Below are 6,894 nucleotides of genomic sequence, written 5' to 3' on the forward strand. Positions count from 1 at the left end.
CACTGGGTGTGGCTTGAGAATATGTGAGACCTCAAAGCCCGCCTCCGCAGTGACACACTGCCACTAACAAGGCCACACCCACTCCAACAAAGCCACACCTCCTAATAGTGCCACTCCCTATGAGCTTATGGGGGCCAGTCACAGACTACCACAACCGTCAAACAGTTAAGATCATAAAAATTTAGGGCGGGCGGTGGTGGCACACACCTTTAATCCCAGCACTCGGGAGGCAGAGCCAGGTGGATCTTTGTGAGTTTGAGGCCAGCCTGGTCTACAGAGTGAGATCCAGGAAAGGCACAAAGCTACACAGAGAAACCCTGTCTCGAAAAACAAAACAAAACAAAACAAAACAAAACAAAACAAAACAAAATTTAGATGGTGGTTAACATTAGGAAGAAACTACTGAGAGACTGTTCTTTAGAGATGATAGTCAGGGTCAGCCAGATTGTCAAAGGCCTTGCAAACCTCCCAAAGGTGATTGTCTTAAATGCCCTTATTTGTTTGTTTGTATTTATTCATTTTTAAGGTTTAAAAATGTGTTAGGGGCTATAGAGAGTGGATTGGAGTAGATGATAAGTAGCTGGTATGAAATCTGAGGGAAAGGGCAGATTTAGGATAGTTTTTGCAGTTCATAAAATGTAGCGTTGAGAAAAGAATTTCTGCTAGAGGTAATATTTTAGTAGTTTTCAACACCAAACTAGCAGCAATCTCTTTATGTTCTCTTTGCAAGGATTCTGTTTGCTGGACAACTGCATTGCTTGTAGTAGGAAAACAGACTTTCTTTTCAAGAAGTATTAACCATGGCTGATTATTTTAAGTGCTGAGACACCCTTAGATTTATCTGAGGGTGAACTGTCTAATTGAGATTTTTGATTGAATCTCTGCTGTGGCACAGAATTCTTATCCCAAATAGAAGAGATGAACTATTACACTTGGTTCTTTTATTGGTTTCTAGAAGAGACTGTTTGAAATGAGCTGCAATTTTGTCTGCTGCTTTGTATTAGAACAAAGAAAGTTGTTCGTTCCCTAGGCTACTAGGGTGTGTTGAACAAAGCGAAAGGGAGCAGCAGTTTTCTCTGAATTTATTAAAAAAAAAAAAAAAAAGAAAAGAAAAGAAAGAGCAGATACTCTGCTGGTAGAGAAGGCAATAAGAATGCCCGCTCATCCAGTTCTTGAAAGGGATGGCTAGTGTGCTTACAAACAGGCCCTGCATCTGCTTCTTCTGAAAGCGTGGCTAACACAAATGGTGGAAGCATTTGACTCCAGAGCCTAAGCTGATGCTGTCACTGAGATGAGGTTTCACACCGTCTGTCTGGGCTAGAAGTCCTTGGACAGTTTCTAGTCTCGTAGTAATCTTGTGTGAGAAACAACCAGATATGGCAATGCCTTCACAGGGCAGTGGGGTCATCTGGCCTTGGGGCTGTTATACACACTGACAAGCTGGGCAGAGTTCTCATTTTGAAATATCCAGGATTGGGGCGGAGGGGCGGGGACCGGCGTGCGCTCTGAGTCCCCTGGTAGAGGGGCTCCTCGGAGCACACGTCCAGACCTGCGTGGGTCTCTGTGCTCTTCCATCCTCGGGTTCCTGGATTCCGAGCCTCCTGGATCCCAGTCTCAGCCAGTAGCTGAATTACTCCACCTGCTTTCATTCTCACCAGGAATCTGAGGTCCAGGAGGATCAGCAGCAAAGATGCCTAACGAGCCAACCCTCTCCTTATCCGGGAGGCCTACAGCCCCACTACTAGAGGAAAAAGCGGAGCCCCACCTACTCCAGGCTGTACCTCCCCAGCGGTGATGCAGCTGTTAGCAGGCATGCCACTGCCCTCTGCAGACATTGCTCCCCCACCTTATGAGCCACCAGGTCATCCAATGCCTCAGCCTGGCTTTGTACCCCCTCACATGAATGCAGGTGGAGCCTACATGCCTGCAGGTTTCTACCCTCCTCTAGGCCCTCACCCACCTATGGGCTATTCTCCAGCAGGACCCTACCCACCAAGGCGCTATGCTGGCCCTGGGGCCACACAGCCACAGTCTTGGTCCCATCAGGGGCAGCCACCACAGTGACAGTGCCACAGGGAGAGATCTTTGAAGGTGCCCCCGTGCAAACAGTGTGCCCCCACTGCCAGCAGGCAATCGCCACCAAGATCTGCTATGAGATTGGCCTGATGAATTTTGTATGGGGTTTCTTCTGCTGCTTCATGGGGTGTGATCTGGGCTGCTGCTTGATCCGCTGCCTTATCAATGACTTCAAGGATGTGACGCACACATGTCACAGCTGCAAAGCAACATCTACACATACAAGCGCTTGTGCTAACAGAGCTAGCCTTGGACTCCACCATCTATCAGTCTGGCCCCATGTGCTTTGCTCCCCATGCTCAGTGGTCACTACCCCTCAGCCCCCCATTTAGGACTGGAAGTTCTGCCACTGTCTCCTGGAAATCTTGTCCTCACCTTGCCCTTCCCTGAGCATCCAACTCTTCCAGCAAAAATTCCACTGGATTTAAGGCCAAGAGCCAGTGGGGTGGCACTGATTTTGTGTGTTACTTGGGCATTTGTAATCCAGAAGATAAGCTGGAGAGGGTGTGTTACTGGGGTCCTCATTCCTCCTTTCTGCATAAGGTCCAGGCATGGTCCTTACTCTTCTTGGGACCAAAAGCATCCAGAGCATTAATAGGTCCCAGACTAGAGCCTACAGTGAGGGTTGTGCCTGGAACCACAGTTGCTTCTGACCTGCTGGAATGAGGTCAGGGCATCACATAGAGTTAAGTGGACCCAAGCAAGACAGGGTCTTAAGGCCTGGGTTTCTGTGGAGTATGTTGTCTGGGGTGCCAAAGGTGGAGTAAGAAAGAAATAATGACTGCAAACTCTAGGCCTCAGAACTCTCAGGTATGGAACCCCAGGACTTCTACCACACTCCAGGAGCTACCCAAGAGCTCCCTAGTATAAGACAAAGACGACACTGGGCTAATTAAAGCCCTGGTAACTAAGAAGAACTTGCCCTTGTTCTCATGTAGCTTACTTTGAGTCAGTCAATGTGCAGATCTCCTTTCTGGCCACACCTCTGTGAACCCCTATATCTTCTGGGGCCAAAAAGAACAAATGAATGCCCATGAGCCTGTCCTATTGACTTTGATGCCTATGCTGTGTTTGGGTACAACCTCTGCCTGATGGCTACTGACAGGGCCAATCAGAAGCGCCTCCTTGTAGGTTCATTGGTCTCTGGTGTCAGTACCAGTCTTTCTGCCATAGTTGACTTGTTTCCATATTGGGGCACTTAAGTAGGGACAACTGTGGCACTGGGCTGGGGACCAGGAAGAACTCACAAGTGGTGGGGGTGTCCTAGACATGAGTCTTGCCCAGGGTGTAAACCCAAACTTGTCTATTTCCTGAGTGGTCTGTGAAGATGCCCATGTGGACGCTGTGTCCTGCTGCTGTCCCTCTCTGGTCTCACACTACCGCTGCATGGCCTCCTGTCACTGAACTGTGGCCGGTCCCAGTTTGTAGTTTCATTAAATCGGCCCTTTCACTCCCCTGCCCTGGGCCTCTCCTGTCTTGCCTGGTTTCTTTCTTTTCTGAGGGACAGGGTGGGACTACATACAGGTAGTCTACTGGCAGGCAAGAGATTGGGCCGAGGAAACAACACATGTTTAAGAGCCCAATTACACCAAACCAGAATTATATATAGACTCGCCCTAGGGGCACCCAGCTGCTCTGGGCCAGGGAGGTTTTGGTTTCAGCATTGGTTTCCACCATTTACATGATTAGGTGTCTAGACTGCAGAGCCTGAGAAATGGAGCCCTGTTCTAGCTTAGTGACCTTCTAACCTGAAGGTGTTGCTCTCTGGTCCTTAAACAAGACAGCACTACTGGACTGAGACCTCATAGACTGAAGATAAACACCGAAGTCTGGCATTCAGGCTCTGAACCAGGTTGGCCTTGGGAAAACGAACCATCTCAACTGTGAAGGTGGTGATCTCACCTTTCAAGAGTTTTCCTGCTGTTTTGGCATTTTTTTTTTCCCACACGAGACTTTTACAGGAATAGATTCCTACTAATAAAAATATTTAACTTCAAAAAAAATTAAAGAAATATCCAGGATTAAAAATCAGTGAAAAGAGTTGGTTTTTAGTTCACTTCTGGTTTACTTTTAATTAATTTTGTTCTAGTTTTGGTTCAGTGGGATTTTCTATGAAATTTTGTTAATGACTATGGAAATGTAGAAGCTAAAGTTAACTGGATATACAGACTGTCATCACTGTCTTTGTGATGTACTAAAGTACTTCCCATAAATTAACAGTTTATTCTTGTTTGTATTCAATTCAAATGCTTAGTCTCTGGAAATGTTTATAAATTAAGCAAGTGGCCATGGGTTTGTATAGATAGCTATTCATCTGCTCAACCAAAGTTCAGGTCAACTCCAGATTTAAGGAAAAATCACATCATTATTGTCTAGAGTCTTGGTCATTAACTGTGTGACTTTGTGGCATGTTGGCTTGCCTCTTCTGGAGGCCTTGCCTTCTTGTGCTGTGGGGGGAGTGAGGGGTGGGTTGCGTGGAGGCTAGGTGAATGGGAGAAGGGAGGAGGGCGATCTTTGGTGTGTAAAATGAGTGAAAATTTTTCTTAATAAAGAAAAAATAGAAATAGTAATACAAAATATGGAATTTTAAAAGTATCAGAAAAACTAAAGGATATCAATTAAAATAGTTTAAATTGCTACCATTTTTTTCTCTATTTATTTTGAATTACATGGTCATTTACTTTTGCAGTTGGGTGTTTGAGAAGGCTAGTATGGCTACACTGTAGCAGCCTGGGGAGAAATGGTATACAGACACAGCTGAGTCATAGGCTCCTCCCATCAGTCTGGAAGCCCTGGCAAGGCTCTTCCCTCTATTCTCAGTCTGTGTGGTGCAGCTGCTGGAGTGTTCTGATGGCAGGCAAAGGATAAGACTCACATTTGTAACTTAATTGATACTACTTATATTCACAAACAAGGACAGAAAGTCCTTGAGCCCGCTGGCTTACCCAGCCCTCAGGTGGGGAGACAAAGGGAGGTGCTGAGGGCTTAGTGAGTTCTGGATGTCCTGTCTACATTCCTGGTAGGTTCTTGGAAGCTCAGAACTTGCTCTAGAGTAGGAGTTAATATGCAGGTTCTGTTTACAAACATAAGACATGGATTCAGGGAGCTCATTTCTCATCAAGGGATCAATGTCCAGAAGAGATGTTGTGTTCTAGTGGATGTATTGATCTTATCATAAAGCAAATGAGATACCCATAAACTCTGAGGATAGGACACTCAGATCTTCTTGAAGTTTTTAAGCTATGAAATTGATGACACAGTACAATAATTTAGAAAAATATCTAATAATTTTTTTCCTTAGAAAAATCACTGGTGAGTAAGAGAAGTGGAGTCTTTCCTGATGAGATACTTTGGACATCATTTGAGAAATTTTTACTTGCATTTATCTCAGATAAAAAATGACTCTCTCCTCTGTGTGTAATGTTGATTCTCATACATCCGGACTCTCCTTATTTTCTGCAGAAACAGAATCAAGATTAAATGTCATAGTTTGTCCTCTTGCTGTATTTTCAAACATTGAGAGTGATTGCCTACAATGTGGGCAAGTAAGTAGTAATGATTCTTAATGACTGAATCACGCTCCTGTTTTCCCCAGCATTCCCTGATGAGACGTAGTTTTGCCAATAAGTCTTTGCACAGGAGTCTCTGGCTTTTTGTTTTGAAGCAAAAATAAAATAGAAGTTATGGGTCTGAGTATTGAATATGCCTTCCTCAACATGCTCTCAAAGACACATAAAACTAATGGCTATCCACGAAGGTGTTATAGAGTAAAATCTAATTAAAGACTATTAGGAATACTTGTCGTTTGTTTTCCTGTTTTCTTTCTCTGTTCTATATTGTCATGGGATGCTGGTGTAATCTGTGGAGTTATTATTTTCCTTCTTTTGGTCCCAGGATCTAACAACATCATTAAGAAGAGAAGCAAAAGACAGGCAACATCTATTTATACGTGTGGAGACTGCTGGTCTTGGTGTTGATGAAGCTGTGGGACAAACAGAGCTCTCCTACATTCTTGTTAGGAACACGAAATGAAACAATCAATGTGGAGAAAGGTCTGACTGTTTTTGTAAAACCAAGATAGATGAATAATTTGTCACTTGACCCAGCAGTTTTACTTCTAGATCCTGACATAAGAGAATGAAATGACTATAGCCAATGTTTATTGCAGTTTTATCTATAACAACTCTGAACTGGAAACAAGCTGTGTGATTATCAATAAGATAAAGTACAATATCTTCTTGCAGTGGACTAGTACAGCACCAAACAAACAACATACATACACACACACACACACAAAAAAAAAACCAAAAAAAATATTGATTCATACAAGCATTTGAATTAATGTCAGTATTTTATGCTGAATGAGATAAGCCTTACAACAAAGATTCAGTATAATTCTATTCACACTACATTCTAAAATGGGAAAAATGGATTTGTGGATAGAAACATGAAGCCAGGGATGAGAGAGTCTCTTATCGCTGTACTCTGAAGGCTGTTGAGGTATGAGAATTATAAAATTTGAGGCCAGCCTGGGCAACATCACGAGATCTTGTGTCAAAAGTGAAAAATAAGAGGCTAACTTTTCTTTGTCGGTGCACAAATGGTGTCTTCCAGCCTGCTGGTGACCCGAAGGCAAGGGAGCCTGCTCAGATGTGTGGGTTCAACAGAGCAGGGAGCCTCCTACTGTGCAGGTAAAGAGGCTTGCCTTTGGGTGACTGTCCAGTTTTTGGTATACCTGTTCTGGTTGTAGGCGTAGTGTCCCTGTCTTCGGCTTGGTTGTCTCAGGTCAGGGCATCCCTGACACAGTCAGTAAGCAAC

General features: G+C 44.2%; 1 pseudogene; it reads left to right on the forward strand.

The window, feature by feature from the left end:
• Nucleotides 1-1,779: 1,779 nt before the first annotated feature.
• On the forward strand, nt 1,780-2,314 carry LOC118572906 (annotated as a pseudogene).
• The last annotated feature ends 4,580 nt before the right edge of the window (nt 2,315-6,894 follow it).

This window comes from Onychomys torridus, chromosome 23 (assembly GCF_903995425.1).
Source record: "Onychomys torridus chromosome 23, mOncTor1.1, whole genome shotgun sequence".
In the NCBI taxonomy this organism is placed as follows: domain Eukaryota; kingdom Metazoa; phylum Chordata; class Mammalia; order Rodentia; family Cricetidae; genus Onychomys; species Onychomys torridus.